Genomic DNA, 16,516 nt, shown 5'->3' with positions numbered 1-16,516 from the left:
TTGCCTTTTTCAAAGGAAGAACAAGCAAAGTATGGACTTTCGGTGGAAACGCAAACCTTCAACTAGTTCAAATCCGGGCGTATCTTCAACCTAGATGACGTGGCCATTGAAGAACAATGATAAGACAGATCATCGAGCAATGCAATCTACAAGAATGCATGGAAGCAGTGAGCCAGGGGGTGGACTACTTCCACTGTGCAGAGTTTCTGAGGACTTTCTATAGAAACCGTGGCACCATAACCATGCATGAGGGGGAGGGAACTCGCCAAGTGCAAATTGAATTGACCCCGGAGCTGGTGGAAAAGGCATTGAGCCTAGCAAACAAAGTTGAAAGAAAGCCAAAAAGAGACGTCTATGCCTTACCAAGGATGGACAAGGTAAAAGTCCCCACACCAATGATGGCATCAGCTTGGCGGACATTCTTGATCTCACGAAATCCAACTCCAAGTCAAGATGATGCACTTGCTATTTTCTAGCCAAAGATACAACTCCATCATGAGCCGCATCAACGTCCCCTTGCTAGAGAGTGTCGCAACAAAGTCACTGGATGAGGTCAACCTCAACGGGTTTGTGAGAAAGACCTTTGAGACCTCAGCAAAAGCCTTGGCAACAAGAGGGCAGCCCACTGAAGGAGAATCTCCCACCACCAAAGCTAAAAGGAAAGCTTCATCTTCAAAGGCTGCAACCATTGGATTCGGTAGGGTCCTCATCACAATCATCAGGGAAGCCTTGGGACAGGCGCGTAGGAAGAAGGAGAAGAGGGGGTGGATGAAACACCAAGCAGGTCACCACCTCACCAGGAAGGGAGGCACAGTCCAGCGAGAGGACGCTGAGGGAAGAAGAGGAAAGCAAAGAACAAGAACAGCAAACTAGCTGGGGAAAGGCTAGGAAAACGAAAAGAAAACTGCATAAAAACAATAGGAAGAGGAGAAGAGGAGACAAGAAAAGGCGGACTTGCAAAAGGCCCGCAAGAAGTCCAGAAAGGCCAAGGAGGAAAGGAAGAGAAATCAGCAGGAGGAGGAGGAGGAGCTGAGAAAAAAAGAGGAGGAAGACATGGCCCTTGCCATGCGTAGGTCCATTGAGCAGCATTCCATGCACGATGAGCTAGAACCAGCAAGCCCCATCAGAGACAACAGGCCCAACTCAAGTGCATGTGTGCTTGAGTTCGTGCCATCTACAGTGCACGAAGGCAAGGGCAAGGCCCCAATCACCCCCATACCCACCCTCCTAACACCCGCCATCACCACCGCCATCTCAAGCCCTAGTTCTACGACCCAAGTGGATGCCATCAATCTAATGGCTTGATGGAACCTAGAACGGGCCGGCACTGGCTCATCCACTAGCCGAACCTCTATCTCACACGCTCAACAACCCCACGGCCTCGCGGCCAGGAGCGTTGATGACACATGCACTGCCTTCCTAAATGTCTTGCGTTTGTATTACGTCGTTTGTAGTCCACTCTTCTCTCACCCACTACTCCTCAGAGGGAGTCCCTTACACATTGCCTCATGGCATGAAGCACAGACATAGGGGGTCCTCCAACGGCTGAGTGCCGCCACCCCTCTGCGACTCTCCTACACCTTGGGGATTGGCCCCTCGATGCGTCGCTCAACATATAAACATTTCACACAAAATCCACTCAAGGTACCATTTAATCGTATACATGAATGTACCATTGTCCTTACTTCTCTTTCCCCCAGACCCCACGACTAGCCTATGGCTTAGGGTGTCTTGTCTCTCACTCAACGTGGGTCAAGGTCCTAATGAAAGCAATTGTTGTGCATCCAGGATTTCTGATACCTTTAAATATTTCCATGATTTATGCATATTGTGGATGCCAAGTGCTCAAACAGTTATGAAATCAATATTGTGCACATATGCAAAACATTCTTTCAATGATTTTCAACTACCGTTCTTATGCGGCATTGCACGAACCTAGCACCGAGGACACCCTCGTGCTACTAGGCCCTTATTTTATAATTATTCACCGACCTATATGGCATACAAACAAAACCCAGCAATCTTTTCATCATTTTACTCCGCATTTAGACACATTTTGACCACTCTACCCTCCCATCGATCAAATGTTGCATTGTTATATAAATTTATAAGGCATTTGGCCATCATTTTATGTATAAAAAGACTAGAACAAGAAGGTGGGGTTGAACCGAGGAAAATCCTCATGCTTCAGTCCCCACAAACATTCACAAACATTGTTCTTAATTTTCATTAATTTTTCGCACCCAAAATGCATTTTTCCCTTATTTTTAGTGAATTTTCTCTATTTTTCTTGTATTTTTCCCTATTTTTTGCATTATTTAATTACTAAAAATTCAAAATAGGTTATGGGCTGTGGCCCTTAGTTCTTTCTTGCAGAAAAAATGATAATTTAGTTGGTGTTCATATTCATTTTTCCATTTTTATGTCCAAAACCATCATTTTCCCTTGATTTTCCATATTTTACGTGTTTTAGTGTATTATTTTGAGCCACAAGATGCATATTTTTCTGATTTTCTGATTATGATCAACAAGTACTCATGGAAAACAGCAACATAAACAATTTTTAGCCCACATGAACAACATTTTATCAATCAAAAGCCATGAAATCTCAAATTTCCTTTGAAAAAATTGAATTACTGCTTATTTGCGTGTTTCGGGTTTCATGTCCATGGCTGCAAATCTGAAAATCAGCAGCACTTCATGCTCATGACGATCACAAATCACCATTTCCAGACCGTGGAGCAATCCGATCCATGCCGGACAAGCCTCCATCATTCCTTCTTCTTCTTTCCTCTTCCCACATGAACTTGCCTTTAGAAGAGAGAGAGGGAGGAGAGAGAAAGACTGAAATCAGAGATCTTCAAAGAGACCATCATTTGACGGGCGAGAGGCGGCGATAGAGTCAGCATCCAGGAGGGAAGCAAGGGCAATGATCAGTGATGGGGGTTGTTTGCAGTCTCCATCCTCCATCTCCAAGAAGTGGGCGCAAAAATAGGCGCCATTTTTCCCACGCTCTCTTCTCCTTTCTCTCTCCACGTTTTTTGATCAATGTTGCATAAAATTTTTAGTGGGGGGGTCTAACTCCCAAAGGGCACACCCAATTTGGCCTCTCAAATGTCCACCTTTTCATATCTTGACCATTTCCTTGGCCATTTCCCTGTCCAGACTCCAAATTGAGCTCTGAAAAATCCTAGGCATCCGGCTTGGCATTCCGCATTGGCCGGTAACTCGTGTTAACCCGCATTACAGTCTGAAAATTTATGAAAAATCAACAAGTGTCGCTCGGGCGCCTTTAAAGCACTTTGACGCTTAAAATCGTCCTAGATCGAGCCGCTGCCTTCGACGTTGAATATTTTTCCCTTGATATTCATAATTTTTAGCTATTTTTAAGCACTTCCCAGCATCTAAATTCCGCTCTCATTGGCGACCACGGAATAGGACGACTCAGCCCGTCGAATCCACGAACATATCTGCACATAAACAACCAAAGAAGCATCAAGCTGATACAAAACAGATATACGATAAAACTCAGCACAATGCTCCCCCTACCCCTGGACAGAACCAAGGCATGACATCCACAAGGAGTAGGCCTAGCATTATCTAATAGAAGATCCAAAGTGAGTCACTAACCAACTGCTCCAACACAGCTAAACTAAAAACCTATCAAAGCGGTTGCCCTAAGTGGTAGTCTGAACTACTTACCAACTAAAGACAACACAACTAGGAGCTCCTACAAGGCGAGGACTCCTATAGCCTGATCAAGGAGTATTTTCTTTCAGTACATTTCTTCTTTTAGGGTTTTTATTTTATCAACATACTTGGCCATGTAAAAAGGAGGGAGCTGAGCGTAGTGACCCAAGGAGAACAAAGCATCGGTCTCAGGACCTGTCCCGGCACCCAAGAACCTACCAAGCCCTCACAAGGCGACACTTAATCCTTTTCTAACGCTCACTTTTATTTTCGCTCCAACTTTCCTTGTTTTATCATTCTTTTTCCAGCAAGAAGCCACCCCTAGGAAGACAAGGTATCGGCCCCGGGTCTGACTCGTCCCCAGGAACCTACCAAGCCTTCACAAGGCAATGATCAACTGCTTATATATTTTCATTCCTTTTCTTTTCTTTGATAGGGGTTAGAACCCATTTTTACATACCTTCGTATTTATATTCATCTTTTGGGATGTTCTGGGTTTCTTGGCATCATCATTATTATCTTCTGGCAGGCTTCTCTAACTGCCTCACTACTAACAAGAACTCCTAGGACGGCTGCCTAGCAGGCTAGCAGAACAGGGCCACTGGACTTCCTTCTAAAATAGGTCGTTCGATGCCTGACAATGTCTTTACAGGAGGCAAGGACTACTCCGACCTCCCTCAAACATACTTAGTCTAAAATTGGGACTTCATGCCTTGGTTGGCGGTCCCCAACAAAAATGTATCTCCTTGACAAGTACAAATACACATATAACAGGAAAGAAAGGTACTCGGAAAGGAGAGGTATCACCTGGATTGGCCACAAGAAGCTTCCATCACAGCAAAGGCTCCACCAAATTTCACAAATCACAAAACATGTCCAGCACAACACTTAAAACAAAAACCCAATTAAACGCACCCGCACTAAACAGACAACTGGCCCTCTTGGCCTAATGAAATAAAACACTTCACTACAAAACTAAATCGGCCCTCTTGGCCTAATGAAATAAAACACTTCACTACAAAACTAAATCGGCCCTCTTGGCCTAACGAAATCTGAAGGTAATATCCAAAGCAGCTAGCCTTCCTAGCTTAAAACTAGATATGTCATTGTAGTCCACGTAATACTGATGTCCTTGGCATATACATCACACCCTCTCAGACTACCCAAGGTGCCAAAGATAGCATATCATAGGTCAACTAGCCCCATGCTACTCATGCAAGTTAGCTAAAAGCTTGATCTTGTATTTTTTTTTCTTTTTTCTTTTTCTTTTTAATCTTATGGTTTTCTTCTTGTAGAGCTACAAGTCCAAGCCTTTCCACAAATAACTCATCAATAAGACCGATCCCTTCTTGGGCACTATGAGCTGAATGAACAACCTTAGTGGGCTTGCATGTCCCACATTTATTGTAATCCGAATAACCTGGTCGTTCAAGCGGCTAAGTGGCTCCTTTGGGAGAAAGAATCATAGCTTTCTACTCATTCAAACCTCCCCTATTTGGGTTTTCACGTAGATCAGTGCTGCGACCCAAACTAGGTAGAATTTCAAGCCTAAGCATATCACATGGGTGTGTCCCAAGGCAGTGTATATGGTCAGATGTATATCCAATCTTACCCTCTTGGGGGTTCAACAGAATATATCCAGATGGGATCCTTGGCCTTGCATCTGACACTCCTGCCATACTTTTGGAGATTTTGGGTCTCCAAACCCATCTCACATTCCCCTTAATATTCTTGCATTCCCTCAATTTGCTACACTTGTCTAACGAACTCAATGCAAACTTATCCCTATGGCTAAATGGCCTCACATCCTTATGACCTTTGTGAAGCACATGTGGACTTTTAGCATTTTGCATCCTCTTTACAAAAGATGTCTTTACTTGTTTACGTCCATATTGCAAATTTTCTTCCATAAGAACCATGCTTTCACTGGAAGGAACAACATCCACCCGGAAGCATGATTCACTTAGAGATGATAAAGGTCTCTCAAAAGCCTTACTAGCAACAAAATTAGAACCACACACAGAATTCTTATCAACACTCATAGGCCCATTGGTGCGATCCATATTTCCATCACAACTATCTCTCGTGGAAGTGTTGCAAGCCCTACTGGGACTTACATGGCTTGGAACCTGTTCACTGAGAGGCATGTCATTACTACTCATAAGATGACCATTTTTTGCTTTGAAATTTTGGCCACCAAGGTTCCCCTCATAGGCTACCTTGGTATCAACAAGTGAGATGTCTTCTTGCAGAAATGGTTGGAAACTAGGATGCACGTGTACTGAGCAGGGAAAACTCCAAAAGTTTTCCCAACATCTCTGAATATGACCCTCATAATCGATGGCATGCATTTTTGCTTCCCTTAACGACTTAGAATTCCGCAGTCCCACTTGGATTTGCGTATTAATCTCTAAGCCATTCAGAAAGAGCTCACATAGCACATCATCTGGTAGTGCACTGGCTCGTCTTGGCCAAAGCCTAAGAATACTATCAAAGGCTCTAGCATACTCTTTAACAGAAGGATAAGACTCCTCTCTAAACTACATAAGCTGCCCTAAGACCTGAATCATAGGGAGCTTCTTTTCATACTCATCTAGAAATCTATCACAAGACTCCTAAAATGATTTGATCGACCCTCTTGGGAGGTTCCAGTACCATTTCCTTGCCTCCCCCTTTAGGGTACTTGGGAATACAAGCATCCGATGTATATCGTCAAACCCACTTGCAATACAAGTTAGGTCGTATTCTCTTAAATGAATCATCGGATCCTCATTTGGCAACCCATAAAACACTAGGAGATCCCTATAAAGAGGAGGACATTTAGTCCTCCCTTTTGGGATCAAGACTAGGTCATTAAAATCTTCGTATTCCTCTTGACCTAATACCAGTGTATTAGGGTCTTTAACCTCTTCCATTTCCACCTTTACTGGTGTGGAAGAGTCACTAATTCCATGAACTTCCCTTTCCGCCAACTCACAAAGTGGTTTAGGGAGTCCAACACTATGCAATAGGGGATCTATCCCATCATCTGCTAGTGGTGTTCTAGTAAGCCTATTCTCATCTACCACCACTTTGCTAGAACTTAGGATAGGTCCTAATGAAATCTTCCTTACTAACAATGGTTTTCCACACACATGGACATCATCCAATGCTTTATGGATCTTGGCAATCACACTATAGTACCCAACTGCGTCGGGCACTAGCATCAAATGTATCTTTAGATCATAATCATCATGTCCTCCTATGTGCATATTAACCATCATTGTCACAGTCTTTTCTATGACATTATCATCATGAATTATCATAGATGACTGTGTCATCTTAGCACTACTTTCACTTTCCCTTTTCTCTAATCGCCATGGGCTATTAATCTTAGAGGTAGCTCCATGGGTATTTTCCCATAGGGACCCAAACTCAAGCATGGTATCACTTTCAGGGCAAAGGGTAAAATAGTCAATCACCCAACGTGTTAAAGATCCCACTAGACTGTTCAAGATAGACAAAGTATCCTTTGGGTGTTGGGAATTTCTTGGATTGATCGTCATACCAATGACCAAAGTTTTTATCAGACTAACTTGATATCCACCGCTTCAAGGCGGCTATCGACCAATAAAACTAACAGGTCCCTTATGAGACCAAGATTCGGAGACCGCCACTTATCGGCAGCTCCCGGCAGACGCACCACTGATGGAACCTAGAACGGGCCGGCACTGGCTTATGCACTAGCCGGACCTCTATCTCACGCACTCAACAACCCCACGGCCTCGCGGCCAGGAGCGTTGATGACACATACACTGCCTTCCTAAATGTCTTGCGTTTCTATTACGTCGTTTGTAGTCCACTCTTCTCTCACCCACTACTCCTCAGAGGGAGTCCCTTACACATTGCCTCATGGCACGAAGCACAGACATAGGGGGTCCTCCAACGGCTGAGTGCCGCCACCTCTGCGACTCTCCTACACCTTGGGGATTGGCCCCTCGATGCGTCGCTCAACATATAAACATTTCACACAAAATCCACTCAAGGTACCATTTAATCGTATACATGAATGTACCATTGTCCTTACTTCTCTTTCCCCTAGACCCCACGACTAGCCTATGGCTTAGGGTGTCCTGTCTCTCACTCAACGTGGGTCAAGGTCCTAATGAAAGCAATTGCTGTGCATCCAGGATTTCTGATACCTTTAAATATTTCCATGATTTATGCATATTGTGGATGCCAAGTGCTCAAACAGTTATGAAATCAATATTGTGCACATATGCAAAACATCCTTTCAATGATTTTCAACTACCGTTCTTATGCGGCGTTACACGAACCTAGCACCAAGGACACCCTTGTGCTACTAGGCCCTTATTTTATAATTATTCACCGACCTATATAGCATACAAAAAAAACCCAGCAATATTTTCATCATTTTACTCCGCATTTAGACACATTTTGACCGCTCTACCCTCCCATCGATCAAATGTTGCATTGTTGTATAAATTTATAAGGCATTTGGCCATCATTTTATGTATAAAGAGTGGGAAAAACACAGTAGAACAAGAAGGTGGGGTTGAACCGAGGCAAATCCTCATGCTTCAGTCCCCACAAACATTCACAAACATTGTTCTTAATTTTCATTAATTTTCCGCACCCAAAATGCATTTTTCCCTTATTTTTAGTGATTTTTCTCTATTTTTCTTGTATTTTCCCTTATTTTTTGCATTATTTAATTACTGAAAATTCAAAATAGGTTATGGGATGTGGCCCTTAGTTTCTTCTTGCAGAAAAAATGAAAATTTAGTTGGTGTTCCTATTCATTTTTTCATTTTTATGCCCAAAACCATCATTTTTCCTTGATTTTTCATATTTTACGTGTTTTAGTGTATTATTTTGAGCCACAAGATGCATATTTTTCTGATTTTCTGATTATGATCAACAAGTACTCATGGAAAACATCAACATAAACAATTTTTAGCCCACATGAACAACATTTTATCAATCAAAAGCCATGAAATCTCAAATTTCCTTTGAAAAAATTGAATTACCGCTTATTTGCGTGTTTCGGGTTTCATGTCCATGGCTGCAAATCTGAAAATCAGCAGCACTTCATGCTCATGACGATCACAAATCACCATTTCCAGCCCGTGGAGCAATCCGATCCATGCCGGACAAGCCTCCATCATTCCTTCTTCTTCTTTCCTCTTCCCACATGAACTTGCCTTTAGAAGAGAGAGAGGGAGGAGAGAGAAAGACTGAAATCAGAGATCTTCAAAGAGACCATCATTTGACGGGCGAGAGGCGGCGATAGAGTCAGCATCCAGGAGGGAAGCAAGGGCAATGATCAGTGATGGGGGTTGTTTGCAGTCTCCATCCTCCATCTCCAAGAAGTGGACGCAAAAATAGGCGCCATTTTTCCCACGCTCTCTTCTCCTTTCTCTCTCCACGTTTTTTGATCAATGTTGCATAAAATTTTTAGTGGGGGGGTCTAACTCCCAAAGGGCACACCCAATTTGGCCTCTCAAATGTCCACATTTTCATATCTTGACCATTTCCTTGGCCATTTCCCCGTCCAGACTCCAAATTGAGCTCTGAAAAATCCTAGGCATCCGGCTTGGAATCCCGCATTGGCCGGTAACTCGTGTCAACCCGCATGATAGTCTGAAAATTTATGAAAAATCAACAAGTGTCGCTCGGGCGCCTTTAAAGCACTTTGACGCTTAAAATCGTCCTAGATCGAGCCGCTGCCTTCGACGTTGAATATTTTTCCCTTGATATTCATAATTTTTAGCTATTTTTAAGCACTTCCCAACACCTAAATTCCGCTCTCATAGCTTGGGTCCAATACTTTGTAAATAAGGAAATGGGCCAAGGAGCAGGAGAAGGAACAGAGAGGCCGTCCAAAGAATACGATGAGTACATCCAAGAGCTCCTCTCTCAACTAGAGAGAGCCAAGGAGAAGAGAACCACGATAGTAGAGCTTGAAGCTGAAAAGGAGGCCATGGTGGCATTCCAACTGGAGAGAACACACCAAATGGCTATGGCCCAAAGGGAAGTCAATGAGCTGAAAGAGCACCTACAAGCTAAGGAAGAGACATAAGCTAAATGGCAGGTGCGCTTGAACGGAGAAACCGATGCCACACAATGCCTATGGCGGCATAATGAAGAGATTGTGGCACTCTATGAAGGTCTACAAGCTCAAATGGAGAAACTCACTAAAGCCACATAAGAGTTGTAGGAGTTGAGGGAGGAAAGAGCTCGCTGGTGTGAAACAAAGATGGAGAGACTAACCCAAGAGGCTACCGTGGCACAGGAAGAGCAGCAATAGCTAAGGGCAGAAATGGAAGACCAAGAATGAAGGCTGACAATGCTAGCCCAAAGGCAGGGGGAAAGCCTCGAAGACATGAACAAGAGGGCGAAGGAATGGGCCAATTAGAACAAAAAAAGGGTCAAAGCTTTAGTAGATCGCCTTGCTCAAGCCAAAAAAGAAAAGATACTTATCGAAAGTAGAGCGAAGGCCGCCCAAGTGAGCTTCCACACCCAACAACGCGCCTTCCTAGAAACCCTATTTGACGTCACCCAGGAAAAGGAGGGAGAGTCCATGGAGGCAATGAAAAAGAAATTGGGAATGGCTCATAGGGCACTGAAGACTGGACTACACTTGCTGCCACAACCTAGTAGAGTTGGCCCAAGCCTGGAAGAACAACGGCATTATCTCCTATTGACAAGACTAACCTCACAAGAAGTGGACGCACTCTGGTTCCTCGAAGAGGAGCAGCAAGAGGAAATTTGAGAAAGGGAGGTGGATGTGAACTTTGAAATGGGACCACATGAAGATGAGCTTGTCCCACCACCTCTCCTTCCACGGGCCTGAAGAGCAACAATATGCAAATACTTTCGCAGAAAGAAAGGCGACACTAAGAGAAAGAAGAAAGCAAATGGTGGTGGAGACAAGGAGAAAATGGAATGCTAGGGGAGTGAGGGCACCCCAGGCACCTATCCCACCATGTGCAAATGACACCCCAACAAGCTTTCATGCCAACCTCATAATTTGGGAGAGGCAAGAAATGGCTAGGAGCCCCTTTGACCTCAACTTCCGATTCCCCACCACCCTACGTAGAGTGTTACCTATCAAGATGGTGGAGGAGGTGATTAACATCGAAAGCAGGCTCGGACAAAGATGGTTGGAGGAGAGAGACAAGAACCCCACATTATGGACCACAGAAGACACCAAATTTTGGCAAAATAAATTTTTTGAAGTACCACGGTCTATGCCCAGCTACGGATGCCAACCTACATGGAGAAAAAGGGTCTATGACACGAACCTGGACACTTGGATGGCCTTTTGCAACACTCAACCCTTCGAGAGTGGAACGACCCAACCTTTATGCCTTACCCTCAAAGGGTGGGAGTGGATTTTGACTCAAGTGTCCACGGTCGTTATGACTTCCCTGTAATCTATAATCCTCACTATACTACACATGAAGATGCCCTCGTCTTCACGTCAAAAAAATTATATGATACTCTAATCCAATTCACTAACCAATTCTTTTCATACCCTGACCCTGCCTTTACTACAACTTGTAATTACCTTAGATTTCTTAGGATATACTCCTTAGGCAAGTCCCCAACCCGCAGGAGCACAGCCGCCCAATGCTCCATTTTGATCCTAATGCTATAGATAGTTGCACGATGGCTCGGCTAATGATACGAGCCACTCTATTGCCTTCATTTTGCTTAACTCTACTAGAGGACATGAATGATAGCCGCTTCACCTGCTGCGATCATCCATTCCTCTCCACCACCACCCTTCAAGTCCGCCTAAACCTCAAGGGGTATCTCCAAAGCCACCGATTCCTTAGTAAATCTATTAAGCCCCCTTCTCCACCCCACTCCGATGATGAAGATTAGACTTCTATCACGACTATGTAACTTTATTATTATTATTTAAAAATATATTTTTAAAATAATAAAAAATAATATTTTTTAAAAAAGCAAAAAAAAGGAGAAAATTATCATGTGTCGCCACTACAAGTTGCACATCCACCACAGCCACTACACCTAGGGGCCTTCAAGTTAGGTGCATCCAATGGCTTCGGCCGACGGTTCTGTACCTAAACCCCTAGCCTCATTTTGACCCCCCACATCACGCTTAGGGCACATCAAGGGCAGGACACACCCAAGAAGATAACACTTGCCTGTAATTAGACTTGTCACCCTAAGCTCCATCCCACTAGCTTGCGCAAACTACACCACACGACAATGGCAGACACCCACACGTAGTGCACAACCAAAGGCCCCCCCACCAACTTCAACAACCCCATCATCCATGCAATGTGCTCCCATCTTATGAAACATCCTACCATGCCAGCCCAACAAACCGAGGCATACGCCACAACCCCAATCGAAAAGTGAATGAAGAAGCTCATTTCGAACAGTACATAAGAAGGTCACCACAGAGGGCCAAGCGACAAATCCATACAACACAATATTCAATTTCAATGCCAAATCTGCCCACCAGCCTCTCTCCATGACTAGGGCTCAGTCCAAACTCAAGGGCCTTTCAGGTCCATAAATCCCTCCAAGACAAGGGATCATCTCCAACTCAAGGGCCTCACAGTTCCATAAATCCCTCCAACACACCTTCCAACTCGACTCATACACAAACTCAAAGAGTTACTTGGCTACTCCAACAACAGAGTCTAACTCATCCCCCAACAAGTGCCATGGGACTGGCACTCAACTATGAGGGGGGTAATGTTAACCGTCAAACGAACAAGGTGGAAAATTGGGAAAATCTAAACCAAAAGACAGAGCCAAGGCAAAAGCAAAATGGAGAACGAAGGCACACTAAGCAAAATTGGGAAACACAAGAAGTGTGAAAAAGTCCTAAATCAAGGAGAGGCGCTCAAGAAAAAGCACAAGTCAATACTTCCATAAAAGAGCGCAAGGTGCATCGTGATTTATTTTAAGAGCGTCGAGCCCTGACCTGTGCAAATTATAAACTTAGATGGGCAGTAGGAAGGAAGCTAGGAAGATAGGAGAACAATGGAAAAAAGGGTCGGCCATGTAAAAAGGGGATGACTGCCCAAATGGGATTTAAGGCTTTGTATATAAAGTTCAAAACATGAATGAGAGCTCATTCTTTGGTGTGTGGCAAAGTGGACTCTTCTTCTTCTCTCCTTCTCTTCTCTTTGCTTGCTTGTGCGTGCTTGAGGGAGGGAGTGTGAGAATGTGAGGGAGTGAGTGTGTGAGGGTGAGGGATCAAGGAGGTGAAGTTATCCACCACCCTCTCTCTTCTCTTCTCTTCTCTTCTCTTGTTTTGTACGTGGCTATGGAGGATGGAGCTTGGAGGTGGAGCCTTGAGGATGCTTGAGCTTGCATCAAGAATCATGGAGCTACCAAAGTGCTTGAGAGAGGAAGCAACTCAATCGGGCATCAAGGTAAGCTCACTACACTCATAGAGAGGGATAGCGTGTCGGCTATGTGAGAGGTAGCCATTAGTGCTCACTTGGAACGCTTGAACAATAAGCGATCCGTGGATCTTGGCAGTTGAGCTCGTGCTTGCCTCTACATTCATCGCCATTGACATTCCTATTTTGGGAGAATTGCAACATAACATTTTATAAAGTTGATTTGCTAATTCATGTTGCAAAAATAAGGTAGCCTCACATGGGCATTGCCATGGAGTAGGGAATAACGATCAAGATTGCTTCATGGCTCAACTCAACTCTAGAGCTTGGGAGGAATACATTAGTAAAAAAAAAAGGTTTAAGGAGCACTCCTAAAATGAATATGGAGATAAGGGATATCAAAATTAGCCTAGATCGAATGGAGAGGTGAAGAAACTTCTTTTTTGGAAATGGATTACTTATCATGACTTGGATGTTATTAATGCTTTGAAACACAAGTGACATAGATGAAGTAGTTCTAAGTTCCAGCACAAGCAGTATTCATGCTTCCTTGAAGGAGTCAAAAATGATAATTTTGATTGCATGACATAGTCAAATGGATAAGCTATTGGAGTAAGAATTCACAACACCCTATGCCAAAATGGGACATTAGTCAAGTCCTTCCATTATTCAATACCTCATAAGCTCTTTTTCCACTATATTATAAATAGACTTCGTGCTATATAGTGCTATCTTAGCTATAAAGCAATGATCTTTGGTATTTAGCACATCCCTTAACAAACATGGGGCACTTATACTGGTATAGAATGCGTCCCAAGTGTCTACCCATGACAAGTGCTATATAAAATGGATATTTGCTATAAAGCATAGATATCTCAACTACATACCAATGACCTCTAGAATATAGCATGCTCTTGTGCAAACCATGGGGCACTTGTCAGTAGAATTGGCTCCTAATTGTATGCCCATTTGATAGTGGGCACATTTTTCCACTAATCTGTATACTACGCAGCATCATTATATGCAATCTAGCATGGAGATCTCAACTATTTAGTGCACATGTTCCTCTAGCAAACATGTCAGCAATGTGAGTGGTGACATGCACACCTACATGCTAGCAGTGGCTAGCTGCAATACTTGGTAGGAAGGACAATCACATTGCTTTCTTCTTCATAGCTCTTACGTGGACTACATTCTTAAAGTATACTTTTTTGGTATGCACTACAGACTACATTCTTAAATTTAATAGAAGATGGAGTGACTAATTTCTTTGTTATCTTGCATGTTATATGATAGACAACATAGCATCAAAAGGAGAATCATTTGATGGATAGCAAAGTGAAGTAGTCGTGTCTCTACACAATGATGAAAAAACATCCAATTTATTAATAATAAGATGGCCTAAAATCGGCCTAAAGTCTACATGTGTTGTTGGATCTCAACAAGAAGATTGAAATGTTATAGATTTTGATAAGAGAGGAAGTAAAAGTGGCATATAAACATGCAAGGTTTGCTGATGATGTAAAGGTTTATGCCTTGATCAGCCCTAGATCTATGGCTTAATCACCATGAAGTTTGATGGTGATGCAAGGGGAAGATGATTCCTCTCATAGGTCCATGTCTTAATCAGCCTCAGGTGATAATAAAAGGCTTAACTTGTAAAAAAAAAAGTGGGGTGGGAGCCCCCCCATCGTCCACATGCATGCGGACAATGGGGGGGCTCCCACCCCCTTTTATTTTGTCAGTATTAGGCTCTTGGGTTTGTAGAGTTGCAAGGTCACAAGGTCTACAAGGTAGCAATGGAACCAATTAGAAGCACATCATAAGGAATCATTAAGCAACATGAGGAACATGAGCAATGAATGTGCAACATGAGGAATCATTAATCGAAACCATCACAAATGTGCAACATGAGGAACCATCTAATGAACCTTGCAAAAATGGATCCCACAACTGCAGTAGCTTCCTTGTTGTCTGCACACACGCAGACGAACTGGCTGCTCTATGATCATGAGGAGGAGGATATGTGGCTTGACGAGAGAGAGAGAGAGAGAGAGAGAGAGAGAGAGAGAGAGAGAGAGAGAGAGAGAGAGAGAGAGAGAGAGAGAGAGAGAGAGAGAGAGAGAGAGAGAGAGACTCTGGAGGTATGCTACCCTGAATATTTTGAAGGCGGCAAAGTGAGCATTCTTGGACTTCTCTTTTGCAAGGGCACATTTAATCTGGTGATATATAAGGTGCTCTCACTTTGTTCCAAAATATGCAAGCAGATTTTGTCCATCCTAGCCTATTTACAATTCAACCACTATTGCAAGCTTGCATAAAGTTGAAGTTTGTTGATATTGGCCAGAAACTACATGTGGATGTGGTCAATGAGGGGTTTGAGAAGAATGTTTTTGTTTGTACTTAGCTAGTAGATATGTATGCCAAATGTGGTCTCTTTGGGGAAGCACATGCAATCATGGATGAGTTGCCTTACCAGGATGCTATAATGTGGACAACTTTGCTTGCAGAATACGTGAGCATGGACTTGCTGAGGAAGCACTAAAGTGCTTGGTAGAGATGTGACTTCAAGGTATATTTATTGATGGTGTCACCTATGTTTATAGCTTGAAAGCCTATGCTAAGATAGGATCCATGGATAATGGTCAGGAATTACACAATGAAATCACAAAACAAGGCTTTGAAAAATATATTGGTGGATATGTATGCAAAGTGTAGGTCGTTGGAAGAAGCACTTGAAGTATTTGATGAGATTCCAACTCGAGATGTGGTCTCCCGGAATGCTTTGGTTGCATGATACATTGACCATGGTCTAGAGGATGAGGCATTAGAAACATTGCAATGGACATTTCTTCTTTGCAATGTTGCTCTACCATGGGAACAACAAATGGGGTTCTAGGTGTACATTGTGAGATTGTGAAACATGGGTTTTGAAAGGGATCAATATGTTATCAATAGTGTGATTGATGCATATGCCCAATGTGGATCGTTTGCGGAAGCACAGGATGCATATGATGACCAACCAGCTAAAAACGTAGTTGCTTGGACTGCATTGATGGCAGGTTTTGTCAGAAATGGCCTGAGTGAGAAAACTTTGGATTATTTTAATGGCATGTAGGTGCAAGGTTATGCTTCCCTCGATGATGCCTCATTTTTTTACATTTGTAAATATTGTGGTAGCATGAGATCTTTAGATGAGGGGAAAAAGCCCATGCTTTGATTGTGAAGGAAGGATGTGAAAAAGATTATGTGATCGGTAATGCCTTGATTGATATGTATATAAAATGTGATTTGCTTGAAGATGCACAAGATGCATTTGATGATTTGATAGTTAAATCTGTAGTCTCATGGAACATATTAGTAGGCAAGCTATGCTAAGGAGGGACTTAGTGAGGAAGCACTTGATTTGTTTGAAAAGATGATAAAATGTG

Source organism: Lygodium microphyllum, chromosome 25 (assembly GCF_053477565.2).
Source record: "Lygodium microphyllum isolate KBCC chromosome 25, Lygodium_microphyllum_v1.1.10, whole genome shotgun sequence".
In the NCBI taxonomy this organism is placed as follows: Eukaryota; Viridiplantae; Streptophyta; class Polypodiopsida; order Schizaeales; family Lygodiaceae; genus Lygodium; species Lygodium microphyllum.
This window is presented reverse-complemented; position numbering follows the sequence as displayed.